The sequence below is a fragment of the Peromyscus eremicus genome, chromosome 2 (genome assembly GCF_949786415.1).
Source record: "Peromyscus eremicus chromosome 2, PerEre_H2_v1, whole genome shotgun sequence".
In the NCBI taxonomy this organism is placed as follows: domain Eukaryota; kingdom Metazoa; phylum Chordata; class Mammalia; order Rodentia; family Cricetidae; genus Peromyscus; species Peromyscus eremicus.
The window spans coordinates 26,043,297-26,058,280 of record NC_081417.1 but is presented as its reverse complement, the minus strand read 5'-3'; the positions used below and the strand labels follow the sequence as shown (position 1 = coordinate 26,058,280).

General features: G+C 36.7%; 1 long non-coding RNA gene across 1 annotated transcript in view; it reads right to left on the bottom strand.

Moving 5' to 3' along the window:
• LOC131903387 (uncharacterized) overlaps positions 1 to 13,755 on the bottom strand; it is a 59,761-nt gene extending 46,006 nt beyond the window's left edge. The window contains exons 1-2 of the long non-coding RNA XR_009377507.1: positions 13,453 to 13,755; positions 12,211 to 12,249 (exon numbers count right to left, since the gene is read on the bottom strand). This is a non-coding gene — a long non-coding RNA (uncharacterized LOC131903387). The remainder of the gene's footprint in view (positions 1 to 12,210; positions 12,250 to 13,452) is intronic.
• Positions 13,756 to 14,984: the final 1,229 nt, after the last annotated feature.

Here is a 14,984-nt window from a genome sequence, read left to right as displayed (position 1 = left end):
TCATCAGATCCTTTGGTCCTCCCCTGGAAAGATAAACTTATAGCAGGAAGAACTCTGCACTTTTACAATATTTTTTCTCGAATCTCATATTATATTTCATATTTCATATTTCTTGAAAAGGATTTACATGAAATATTTTGATAAAGCTTTTCATTATTTCAACCTCTTTTCTACCTTTCATAATCCCTTTTGTATAATCAGTTCATTTTCATCCACAAAAATAGATTGATGAATTTGTTTTCATAAGAGACACTGCCATTCTATGGTGCTGTATTCACTTTTATAGAAGTCAAGGTATAAACATTAGATAAAATCACCTTCCTCTAGAATAGTGGTTCTCAATCTTCCTAATGCTATGACTCTTTAATACAGTTTCTCATGTTGTGGTGAACCCCAACTACAGAATTATTTTTGTTGCTAGTTCGTAACAGCATTTTTGCTACTTTCATGACTTGTAATGTAATTATCTGTGTTTTCTGATTGTCTTAGGCAATGCCTGTTAAAGAACTATTCAACCCCCACCCACCATCACCAAAGGGTCATGACCAAGAGATTGAGAACTGCTGCTCTAGAAAGATAGAAAGGTTGAACTGTTGAAAAGTACCTATTCAAACTAAAATGTTTCTGAGAAGGGACATTTAACCATGATTTCCACTAGACAGTCAATGAAAGTATCTTTGAGTATAATTTAGAAGAATGAGAAGTACATAAGGAACAGGATGCATAGCAAATGAAACTGTAAAATATCTGAAACATTAAGAAATATTGTTATTAAATCTTTCTCACCTCAGAGAAAAATACTGTGCTACTTTGAAGCAATGGAATACGTTTTAGCAAGAAGAACATACATGCTTTCAAACTTGAAAACACATTAGTTTAAATAAATTTTACTGAATGAAATAAGTCACTCTGGTGCAATTCTAATTACAGTCAGGAAACAGCAAAAGTATACAGGCAGTAATCTTTAGTGGTTGCAAAGGCATAATGGAAGGAAAGGGGGATAGGTAGGTGAAACATTTTTTTATACATTAAAGTGCTGCACATATTAATCTGCATTTTGGAAACTGAACCATGCAACACAGTGAATCTTGATGTAAATTATAGACATCCTTCAATAAAATTAATTATTATTCGCTACTTAGTTTTAAAAAATACATTATATTAGTATGGATTTGGTTTTTAGCTACAAACAAACACACACACTTGCACACACACACACACACACACACACACACACAGAGACAGAGAGAGAGAGAGAGAGAGAGAGAGAGAGAGAGAGAGAGAGAGAATGGTAGAATGACAGTGGAAGAATTAGATGGAAAAGAAAAGGATTTGACTTGAGAAGATTCTATATTTACAGAATTCTTAAACAATAAGAAAACTGAATTGCAATTTTATCTTAACACAGAATAGCTATCATCAAGAAAACAACAACAAATGCTGGCACAGATTTGTGGAACTGGAAACTCTCATTTACAGTGGGTGAGAATGTAAATTGGTGTGGTGTCCATGGAAACCAGTATGCTAAATTAGAAGTCTATACATCCCAGCTATACCATTCCTTGATGTATACCATAAGACTCTCAAGTCACCATACTATAGATACTTGCACCTATACATTTATTGTATCAATATTCACTATAGCTAGGATATAGAACCAGGATAGATGCCTTTCAACAGATGTATGTGTATATGTGCTCTTATTCAGTGGTCAGGAATTAAACAATAATATTTGCATAAAATAAATGGAACAGGAATATAATACTAATGATTTTTCTTGAGTTACATAAGTAAAAGAATATATAAATGTCATATATTTATGATAGATTACATTTTAGTAACATTAATATATTTTAGTAACATTAATATATTTTAGTAATATTAAGTAATACTAATATATTATTTAATATATATTACATTAAGTAATAGAATATATATAAATAAATATATGTGCATAATACAATATATTATATATGTATTCTATTTAGCATCTAAATATTACTCCATCATTCGTATTTGTTCAGATCTCCTGATTGCCACAATAGAGAAGTTTTTTCTCTGTGAAAACTTCCCTCTTCTGAGTCGGTGTGGTCCATTTAGACTGTTAAGAAGCTCCCTACACTCAAGTAAATAGAGTACTATGGTAACCATGTGATATAGCCACTGGACACATGTCCAGTGATTCAGAGCTCCTAATTTGAATTTAGGATGATATGAGATAGACAATTTTTAATAATTTGCTAGAATAATAAAGCCCAAGGCTAACAGTAACTACAAATAATTGATGAGTTTTAATAACAGCAATACTTAAATAGGGAACATTTTCTTTCAATACAAATTAGTAATAAAATGCACCTTAAATGTACTGAAATGCTACTAGGTTTATATGCAGAGATTTCCAAGCTGCATTTGAATTTTTACTTGTGTACAACAGTTTCTAAAAGCTGCCCTGGTGGCTGTATGTTTTAGGAATGCAGCCGGCTTTCTGGTAAATCAATTTGCGTCAGCTGTGCAGTGCAGCGTTTCAGCGGCATAATCCAGACTGACTTCTCCAAATAATACTTACTCTGACAACACTTTCAAAGTGGCAAGATAGCTTGGAAAAGTACAGAATTGTCTCGAGATACCATATCTCCCAGCAGAATTCAAAATGCTATTGCAAAACTGACAAAATAGAAGCCAAATTGTAATGTGATCTAGTAGGCAGCTAAGGTATTTCACTCCACGACAAAATTCCTTATCTCAATGCCCAATAGAAAATCATAGAGTTCAGCAACCCTCCTAAGTCTGAGTGGGAAATGCCAAATAAATATGGGATTAGCAAATAATATGCTCTAATTTGTTTAAATATAAAATGTCATTCTTTTTTAATTTATAGAGGTAGAGAGTAAAGTTGGAGAAAGTGTATGTAGTACCAATTGAAAAAAATGTATTTTTGATATAGCTAATCATTTGTTTAATGTAAGAGTAAAAATAAGAAGTTACATACAGTTCTACTAAGCAAAATGGAAAATAGTTTGGGCATACAGTTAATTAATTTTGTTACTATTCAAACACACATGCAATTTATTATTTAGACATAAAATTGTATGCTTGTCCTGGTAAATTACACTTGTTCTTTAGTTCAGAATGTTCAGGTTATAAGTCACCATCCACTGGGGGAGGCAGAGCTTGGGGAGAAGGGTCTCAAATTCACTGTGTAAGACTTAAATAAGAGATTGCATCCCCAGTTGCAGGCTAGCAGGCAAGAATCCTATGGGCAGGCCTTCCCACCACCACCCACATTGGACCCTGCAATCTTCAAGTCCCACTCTGTCCCTCAAACCCACCTAATCCTTGTGACTTCAGCAGCCCCCTGAGACACAAACACTGCCAGTGATGATTGGACCAAGAGTGGCTCCCTGAGACACGGACATAACTTGTACTGATTAGAGAAAGAGATGGGTAGATGCCAGTGCAATAATACTTTCACAACGTAAAGAACAACATGGCACCACCAGAACCTAGCCATTCTACTACCTAGATGTTCTATGACCTGAACATCACAACATAGAAGCAGCAGAAAAAAACAACATTAAAATTGACTTTATGAAGATGATACAGGTCTTTAAAAGGAAATAAAAAATTCTTTTAAAGAAATCTAGGAAAAGACAAGCAAAAACATATAAGAAATCAATAAATTCCTTAAAGAAAGTCAAGAAAAGCAAGAAAAAGCAATCAAACAGGTGAAGGAAACAGTTCTCGACTTGAAAATTGAAATAGAGGCAATAAAGAAGACACAAACTGAAAGAATGCTGGAAATTGAAAATCTGAGTAAATGAACAGGAACTATAGATGCAAGCAAACCAACAGAATTTAAGAGATGGAAGAGAGAACCTCTGCCATTTAAGATATAATAGAGGAAATAGATTTACCAGTCAAAGAAAACATTAAAGCCAACAAAGTCATAACATAAAATATCCAGGAAATCTGTGACACCATGAAAAGACCAAACCTAAAAATAATAGGGATAAGAGAAGGAGAAAAATGCCAGCTCAAAGACATAAAAAAATATATTCAACAAAATCATAGAAGGAAACTTTCCCAACATAAAGAAGTCTGATAACTGGAGAATGCTGACAGATCTGAGAGCCATTAATAAAGTAGTTCAACCTATGGGCTCCCTACAGAATGGGATGTCCCTGCCTTCTCTGTTACCCAAAGAATGGCCTATTATAGTTATTGATTTAAAAGACTGTTTCTTTACCATACATTTACAAGAAAAGGATAGAGAAAAATTTACCTTCACAGTACCTAATTATAATAATTCCTGGCCAGTCAAGAGAGAACAATGGAAAATCCTCCCACAGGGAATGTTAAATAGCCCTACTTTTTGCCAATATTTTGTGCAAACACCATTGGAAATAATTCGTGCAAATTTTCCACAATCTATAACTTGTTATTATATGGATGCTATCTTATTAGCTGATCCAAAGTTAGGTAACTCAGAAAACATGTTTGAAAAAGTAAAGAAAGTTTTGCCTTGTTGGAGATTACAAATTGATCCCAAAAAATACAAAGAGGAGATTCTATTAATTACTTAGGATATAAGAGATCTACAAAATATTAGACACCAAAAGATACAACTCAGGAGAGATCCATTGCAGATTCTTAATGATTTTCAAAAATTGTTAAGAAGCATTTCCAACTTACAGACTATCATTGGAATACCTAAAGATGAACTAGTAAATTTGGCTAATACCCTACAAGGGGTCAAGGACTTAAGTAGTCCAAGAGAATTGTCAGCTGAAGCTGAGAAGGCTCTAGTAGAAAAGAAAATAGGAGAAGCTCATGTGGATCGTGTGAATCCGGAACTTAACTGCATTCTAGTAATATTCTCCTATAGACACTCCCCCACAGGGATTTTGATGCAGAGGGAAGATACTATATTGGAATGGATATTTCTACCACATAAACTGAGTAAGAAACTAAAGACTTAGTGGAAAAGATCTCTGATTTGATTCTAAAAGGACAATTAAGACGTCCTCAGGTGACAGGAATGGACCTAGAAGAAATTGCAGTACCTTTAACTAATGTGGAAATTTCTCTTTCTGGAAAGATAATGAATACTGGCAAAGAGCCTGCAGCAACTTTTTGGGAGAGATTAACAAGTTATCCCAAAAGCAAGAGAATAGAATTCATAAAAGGAACTGAATGGGTCCTTCCTCACATTGTATGGCAAAAGCCAGTGCCTAGAGTCACCACATTCTATACTGATGCAATTAAATCAGGAAAGGCAGGATATAAATCAGGAGACTTAAGTAAAGTAGTTCATAGCCCCTTAAATTCAATAAAAAAAAAAAGACAGAACCGTATACCATACTTATGGTACTAATGGACTTCATGGAACGCCTCAATATATTCACTGACTAAATATGCAGAGAGAGTTGTTTTACATATTAAAACTGCTGATTATTCCTGATAATACAGAATTTACTTCACTTTTTATAACATTACAGGAAATCATCAGAAATAGGGAACATCCTACATTTTACTATATAACACACATCAGATCCCATACGAGTCTGCCAGGTCCTCTAGCACAAGGTAATGATGAGATTGATTAGTTATTAATAGGTAACGTGCTAGAAGTCAGAATAGCTAAGAACAAAAACACTGAAGACACCTTATGCTGGAGAGGATGTGGAGCTAGGGGAACTCTCCTCCACTGCTGATGGGAATGCAAGCTTGTACAACCACTTTGGAAATCAATATGGCACTTTCTTAGAAAATTGGGAATCAATCTCCCCCAAGATCCAGCTATACCACTCTTGGGCATATACCCAAGGAATGCTCAATCATACCACAAGGGCATTTACTCAGCTATGTTCATATCAGCATTATTTGTAGTAGCCAGAACCTGGAAACAATTTAGATGCCCTTCAACTGAAGAATGGATAAATAAAATGTGGTACACATACACAATGGAATACTACTCATCAGAGAAAAACAATGACATCATGAGGTTTGCAGGCAAATGGATGGATCTAGAAAACATCATCCTGAGTGAGGTAACCCAGACTCAGAAAGACAAACATGGTATGTACTCATAGGAGGATACTAGATGTAAAACAAAGGTGACTAGACTGCTACTCACAACTCCAGGGAGGCTACCTAGAAAACAGGACCCCAAGAAAGACACAGGGATCACCCAATGACAGAGAAATGGATGAGATCTACATGAACAACCTGGTCGTGAGTGGGGGTAATGAAGGGCAAGGGTCAAGGGAAAGAGAGCTTAGGGGAGCAGGAGATCCCAGCTGGATCAAGAACAGAGAGGGAGAACAAGGAATAAAAGACCATGATAAATGAAGACCACATGAGAATAGGAAGAAGCAAAGTGCTAAAGAGGCCCATAGAAATCTACAAAGATACCCCCACAATAGACTACTGGCAATGGCCAAGAGACAGCCTGAACTGACCTACTCTGGTGATAGGATGGCCAAACATCCTAATTGTCATGCTAGAAACCCCATTGAATGATTGAGCAAACTGGATGCAGAGATCCATGGCCAGGCCCCAGGTGGAGCTCCAGGAGTCCAATTAGGGAGAAAGAGGAGGGTTTGTATGATTGAGAATTGTTGAGACCAAGGTTGGATAAAGCACAGAGACAAATAGCCAAACGAACGGAAACACATGAACTATGAACCAATAGCTGAGGAGTCCCAAACTGGATTAGGCCCTCTGAATGGGTGAGACAGTTGATTAGCTTGATCTGTTTGGGAGGCATCCAGGCAGTGGGACCAGGTCCTGTACTCAGAGCATGAATTGGCTGTTTGAAACCTGGGGCTTATACAGGGACACTTGGCTCAGCCTGGGAGGAGGGGACTGGACCTGCCTGGATTGAATCTATGAGGTTGAACTTAATCCTCAGGGGAGTCTTTGCCCTGGTGGAGAATGGAATGGGGGGTGGGTTAGGGAGAAGGTATGGTGGGGTGGGAGGGTGGAGAACAAGGGAATTTGTGGCTGATATGTAAAATTAAATTAAATTATAAAATAAAAAATGCAGATGTAGTTTAGAAAATTAAAAAAAAGAATTTCATAAGAAACAACATGTAAATAGCAAACAGTTCAAAAAGGATTTTTTCATTACTTGGCAACAGGCCAAGGAAATTATAAAAAAAATGTCCTACTTGTTCCTTCTATAATTAAACTCCATTACCTGCAGGAAGCAATCCTACAAGTATACAAAGAAATGTAATTTGGCAGATAGATGTCTTTCATTTTACAGAATGTGGAAGATTAAAGTATGTATGCCACACCATTGACAGCTATTCAGGATTTCAATGGGCAACTCCTATGAGTTCTGAAAAGGCTGATTCTGTAATTGCACACCTATTAGAAGTTATAGCCATTGTGGGAATATCTGTACAAATTAAGACTGACAATGCTCCAGCATATGTCTTAAATAAAATGAGACAGTATTTTGCTTTTTACAATATAAAGCATATTACAGGTATATCACACAATCCCACAGGCCAAGCAGTCATAGAAAGATCTAACTGAACGTTAAGGGATATACTAAATAAACAGAAAAAGGTAACAATGATCCCTAGAAATACATTACATAATGCTGATTAACCCTGAGCTTTCTCAATGCTGATGAAAAGGAACAACAGCTGCAGAGAGACATTGGACAACCAAAAACGCCTGAGGTAAACCAATCGCTTTACTTCAAAGGTGTGTTGACCTCAGAATGGAAACCAGGATACCTCCTACATTGGGGAAGGTGTTTTGCTTTTGTTTCTGCAGAAGAAGAAAAGCTATGGATACAAACAAAATTAATAAAAATTCAACTTGAACAGGAGAAACCTTGAGAAGTAAGAGCTCATCCACTGATGTAATGACTCTACAGGTTGTAAGAAAAACTCAACAAGCAAGGGTTGGGGCAGGGTTCTGTTTTTTGTCTTTACAGGATAATAGAAATACCCATTTTCAGGAAATTTTCAGGCCTTGGACACTTAGATGTCTACAGCGGAAAAGAAAGACCTATTGGTACCAATATATACTACAGGGTAATCTCTCACTGCCTAACATCATTATCTCTTTAACTTTAGAATAGTTGTGGTCCAGATTCAATTATAAATCAAGTTAGTTTTAGAATTGGAATGTGTCTCTCTCCTTTTCTATACTCAAGCATAGTGCTAAATGAAAAATTAGGAGATTCTGTCTCATATCAGAAAAGTCAACTAATATGAGACAGAAGAAAACCAATAATCTAGGGTTCATTGTTGCCAAGACTCTATTTCTCTCCATGTTTATTATTGATTTCTGGGAATCTTTCCTCATATCTTACATTATCCTAAAACCTAAACTTTCCATTTTGATATTAATAATGTTCAAGTTTTCAACAGTAAAAGATAAGTCCTTCTTTTTTTTTTTAATTTTTATTTTGCAATACAATTCAGTTCTACATATCATACACAGATTCCCTTGTTCTCCCCCCTCTCGCCCCCTCACCTTCCCCCCAGCCCGCCCCCCATTCCCATCTCCTCCAGGGCAAAGCCTTCCCCACAGACTGAGATCAACCTGGTAGACTCAGTCCAGGTAGGTCCAGTCCCCTCCTCCCAGGCCGAGCCAAGCGACCCTACATAGGCCCCAGGTTTCAAACAGCCGACTCAGGCAATGAGCACAGGACCCGGTGCCACTGCCTGGATGCCTCCCAAACAGATCAGGCCAATCAACTGTCTCACCCACTCAGAGGGCCTGATCCAGTTGGTGACCCCTCAGCCATTGGTTCATAGTTCATGTGTTTCCGTTCGTTTGGCTATTTGTCCCTGTGCTTTATCCAACCTTGGTTTCAACAATTCTCGCTCATATAAACCCTCCTCATTCTCGCTAATTGGACTCCCAGGGATCCACCTGGGGCCTAGTCATGGATCTCTGCATCCAGATCCCTCAGTAGTTGGATGAGGTTTCTAGCATGGCAATTAGGGTGTTTGGCCATCCCATCACCAGAGTAGGTCAGTTCGGGCTGTCTCTCGACCATGGCCAGCAGTCTGTTGTGGGGGTATCTTTGTGGATTTCTGTGGGCCTCTCTAGCACTTTGCTTCTTCCTATTCTCATGTGGTCTTCATTTACCATGGTCTCCTATTCCTTGTTCTCCCTCTCTGTTGTTGATCCAGCTGGGATCTCCCGCTCCCCCAAGCTCTCTTTCCCTCGACCCTCGCCCTTCACTACCCCCACTCATGTCCAGGCTGTTCATGTAGATCTCATTCCATTTCTCTGTCATTGGGTGATCCTCGTGTCTTTCTTAGGGTCCTGTTTTCCAGGTAGCATCCCTGGTGATGTGAGTAGCAGTCCAGTCATCCTTGTTCCACAAGATAAGTCCTTCTAATAGCAATCTCTGAAGTCTCCAGAAGGAAGAGGAGGCCCCACAACAATGACTCTACACATTGCAGAGTGATGCCATTACACCTAAGAGTATTACTCAATGATTAGCCTTGAACTGAAAACTCTTCAGAACAGTTCTAAGATGAGATTGTCCATCATACTACACTTCTAGCCAGAATCTCAGGCAACCTTACCCATTACTCTGAGACTGGCTGCAGACTCTATAGCTAGTCCTATTGAGACCAAACTATCTAAGTTCTGTTACAGGACCCCACAGAGATACCATCACCCCCTAAACAGCAGGAAGCAACTATAAGAAAATGACTCCCCCTCTCCCAAAGATTGCAATTTTCTCAGCGATACGGATAAATGGTTATGAGATTGGGTGGAAAACAAAAAGAATCAGTGTTCTCCTTAAGAAAAGAAAAAGGGGAATGGATAGGTATGGTATATTAAGGTAGATTTTTGTGTTTACTAGTAAACAAATCTAGCAAGCTTTCAGCCTTGGATAATTTGCACTGATATGAATTCTTATATATTGATACAAATGTAAACTATTTTTATATTCCTATTTAAGTTACTTTGTATATTAATACAAATACAACACTATATTTGTCATATTGTACATATATTGCTACTCCTATTGGAAATATTTTGTATATTGGTACAAATGTAAAATTATATTTGTCACACTGTATGTATAATCTACTTCTGTTTAGGATATTTTGTATAATGATATATATTAATGATTGTTGTCATTGCATATTGCACTATACATTTCTAACTCTAAGATATTTTCTCTATTGTCACAATTCTGAGGTCATTGTCCTTTTGCTGTACATCTGTTTACAGATTATTTACCTTTTTCTGTGAAGCCTTAGTCCTTAGGATATTTAGGTAGATAAGACTTACATATTTATAGTCAGCCATGCTTGTCATTTCTATACTTATGTTAGCTAGGTTGTCCAGGTTTATAGATACATAGGTTAGATGGATAGGTAATCTTCAAACACATCATGGACTTAGATAATATGGCATTTAAATGTTTTGATAACTTAGAATTCTGTTGACATGGGACACAATTGCTCCTGGACACACAGATCTGAACCTGAGAGAATGTTGGGCTGCTGAGACACTCTGTTTGGAAGTTTGTCTTCTTCTTGGCACAAAATGGCCTGCTGGGCAAAGAACTGGCCTTTCCTTGAATGCTGACAATATGAATGCTGTCCTTTCTGGAGGAGCAGGACACAAGGAAAAGCAACTACTGAATTCTGCAAAGGCAGGGTAAGATGGTCTTTCAAAATTCCTGCTTCTGATAATGGTCAGTCAATCTAGGCCTTTAGCCAAATTTGATGCCCCAACGATGCTGAGAAACTTTAGGTGATTGTCCAGGCTGCCAGCTGTCTCTCTCTATTCTTTCAAGATTTTGGAAAATTGCTTGCATGCATTTCCCGTTTGCTCAGGTATTATTATATTCCTTCTAAGGTCTTTAATGAGGTTGAAGACAAATAGTTACAGTTACAATCTTTTTGTGTCTTAGCTAGAACATATTAAGTACTAGATTCCAATTCTTCAGGATAGAACAGCTTTTGGAATAATCTCTGTAACATGCCTTTTACCTATGTTCTGAACATCTCTGAATTTTAGTATGTGTCTCATGTTTGATGTTGTTCTTGTTTATGTCATTACCTTTTATTTTTCCTGGACTATACTAGATGATCATTCCTATTGTATACAGTTTTGCATTAGGTTAGAACTTTCCTATGTAGAGAAAAGGGGGAGATGTATTGGGTAGCTGTTTAAGCTATGACCTTGAAGTACTTGCCACTCAGGACCCTTAAGACCTAGGATGCATGTATGCAGCACTCTCTTCACTTCCTCATGGTTTTGGATGCTGGAGATGGGCCAGACAGAAGAACAGTGTCTAAAAACACAGGCTAACAGAATGGACACAAAAACAAGACCCATCATTCTGCTACATACAAGAAACATACTTCAACTTCAAAGAAAGACAGAGTATAGAGTTGGGGAAAGACTTGTCAATCAAATGGACTTAAGAAGCAAGCTGATGTAGCTATGCTAGTATCTAACAAAACAGACTTCAAACTAAAATCAATCAAAAGAGATAGAGAAGGACATTATATATTTATCATAAAGAAAGTCCATCAAAATGAAGTCTCAATTCTGAACATTTATGCCCCAAATACAAGGGTACCCACATATGTAAAGTAAACATTACTAAAGCTTAAATTGCACATCAAACCCCACACACTATAATGAGAGGCTTCAACACCCCACTCTCACCAATGGACAGGTATGCTAGACATAAACTTAACAGAGAAATAAGGCAACTAACATATGTTATGACTCAAATGGACTTAACAGACATCTACAGAACATTCTACCCAAACACAAAAGAATATACCTTCTTCTCAGCACCACATAGAACCTTCTCTAAAATAGATCACATACTTGGTCATAAAGCAAATCTCAACAGATACAAAAAAATTGGAATAATATCCTGTATTTTATCAGACCACCATGACTTAAAGTTAGAATTCAACAACAAAACAAATTACAGAAAGTTTACAAACTCATGGAAACTGAATAATGTTCAACTGAATCTCCACTGGGTCAAGGAATAAATAAAGAAATTAAAGACTTCCTAGAATTCAGTGAAAATGAATGTACAACATACCCCAACTTACTGGATACTATTTAAGCAGTACTAAGAGGAAAGTTCATACCCTAAATGCCCACATAAAGAAGTTGGAGAAATCTCACACTAGCGACCTAACAGCATACCTGAAACTCTAGAAGAAAAAGAAGGAAACTCACCCAGGAGGAGTTCACGCCAGGAAATAATCAAATTGAGGGCTGAAATCAGTAAAATAGAAACAACGAGACAAGTATAAAGCATCAATGAAACAAAGAGTTGATTCTTTGAGAAAATCAACAAAAATAGACAAACCCTTATCCAAATTAACCAAAAAGACAGAGAGAAAATATCCAAATTAACAAAATCAGAAATGAAAAGGGAGACATAACAACAGACAATGAGGAAATCCAGAGAATCATCAGGTCATACTTCAAAAACCTGTACTCCACTAAATTGGGAAATCTAAAAGAAATGGACAATTTTCTGGTTATCTACCACATACCCAAGTTAAATCAAGACCAGATAAACAATTTAAATAGACCTATAACCCTTAAGTAAATAGAAGCAGTTATTAAAAGTCTCCAAACCACAAAACAAACAAACAAAAACAAACCCAGGGCCAAATAATTTCAAAGCAGAATTCTACCAGAAATGTAAAAAAGAACTAATACCAATACTCCTCAAATTATTTCACATAATAAAACAGAAGGAATATTTCCAAACTCTGTATATGAGGCTACAGTTACCCTGATACTAAAACCACACAAAGATGCTACAAAGAAAGAGAATTACAGACCAATCTCCTTCATGAACATTGATGCAAAAATACTCAATAAAATACTAGCAAACTGAATCAAAGAACACATAAATCATCCACCATGATCAAGTAGGCTTCATCCCAGAGATAAAGGGATTGTTCAACATATAAAAATCCATTAATGTAATTTATCATATGAACAAACTGAAAGAAAAGAAAATATGATCATCTCATTAGATGCTGAAAAAACCTTTGACAAAATCCAACACCCCTTCAGGACAAAAGTCTTGGAGAGATCAGGAATATAAGAAATATTCCTCATCATAGTAAAAGCAATTTACAGCAAGCCAACAGCCAACATCAAATTAAATGGGGAGAAACTCAATGTGATTCCATTAAAATCAGGTATAAGACATACACACACACACACACACACACACACACACACACACACACACACACACATATAAAATCCCTAAAATCCCTAAAAGTTCTACCACAGAACTCCTACAACTGATAAACTGATAAATGCCTTCATAATGTTCAGGGATACAAGATTAAATCAAAAAAGTCAGTAGCCCTCATACATACATATGATAAATGGGCTGAGAAAGAAATCAGAGAAACATCACCCTTTACAATAGACACAAATAATATAAAATACCTGGGGTAACTCTAACCAAACAAAGTTCCTACTAGCTTGGTTCAGTTGCCTCTGTAGGTTTCCCCATCATGATCTTGACTCCCCTTGCTTATACAGTCCCTCCTCCCTCTACTTGACTGGACTCCTGGAGCTTGGCCTGGTGCTTTGCTGTGGATTTCTGCATCTGCGTCCATCAGTTACTGCATGAAGGCTCTATGGTGACAGAGTATTCACCAATATGATTAGCAGGGTAGGTCAGTTCAGGGACCCTCTTCACTGTTGCTAGTAGTCTAAGCTGGGGTCATCCTTGTGGATTCCTGGGAATTTCCCTAACACCAGTTTCTCCCTAACCCCATAGCAACCAGTAGTCCTACTGAACTGTGACACATATGAACTATAACAATGACTACCATGACACCATTATCCTAAGGGTGCAGTAGTTGAACTCTTATGTTCTTGGAAACCAACAGCTCTGTAATTAGATTTAAGACCTGACCTTCAAAGAAAAAGGGACATTATGCCTGGTACTGGAAACCTAGCCAACTATTCAGGACTAGTAAAGTCATGGATCTTGGAGGAGATCCTACAACCACCACTTTACTAAATAAGCAGATGTCCTTACAATATTCTAAATTTTTGTCCTTATACCAACAGATATGTGTAGTACTCACCTCTCATTCAGGAAATTTTCTTTTCAATGGATTATTAGAAAATCCATAGTCAATCAAAATGCAGACGTGTAGAGCCTAGTCCCAAACAACTCCCAAACCTAAGGCTCAGAAAAAATTGTAGAAGACAGTGCAGAAAACTTCTTCAAATCATGGAGTTTGCTATAAGATTGTATGTCTAGATTCTCTGCAACTTTACTAATGATGCATAAAGTATGTAACATAAACCTTAAGAAAGAAAACTATCATTAAATATTTAAAATGTATTTTATTTAAGTAAAACAAATATAATTATCTTTTTAATGTAGTGACTTCCTTAAAAACTGAATAAACTACTACTTTCCTTTTTAAACAATTACTTATAATGGGTAAAACTAGTGAGATTTGATTGAAAAAAATTAGTTTTGCATACATACTGAAATTTTTATAACATGAGTGTTATTAAAACATTGTTAATAGATAAGGCAGTTTAATTTTTAATTGAAAATAGATATTTTTCATACAATTTATTTTGATTATGGTTTCCCCTCTCCCAACTCTTCCCAGTTCCTCCCCAACTATCCACCTAACTAAATGCACATCCTTTCCTTTTCTCTCTTAGTGGAACACAAACAGGCATCCAAGAATAATGATACAATATATGATAAAATAAAGACAAACCTAAAGAGGATGAAACAAACTACCAGGGGAAAAATATCCAAGGAAAAAGCCTAAGAAACACATATAGATGCAGAGACACACACATTCACCCACAGAGAACTCCCATGGTATTCTCCAGATCTACCTGAAATATGTATGACAGTGGGATATAACCAGGGATACAAAACATGTCACTAGAGGTAAATAATGTTCTATTTTCCTAAGCCTGTGTTGTGTAATGGAATC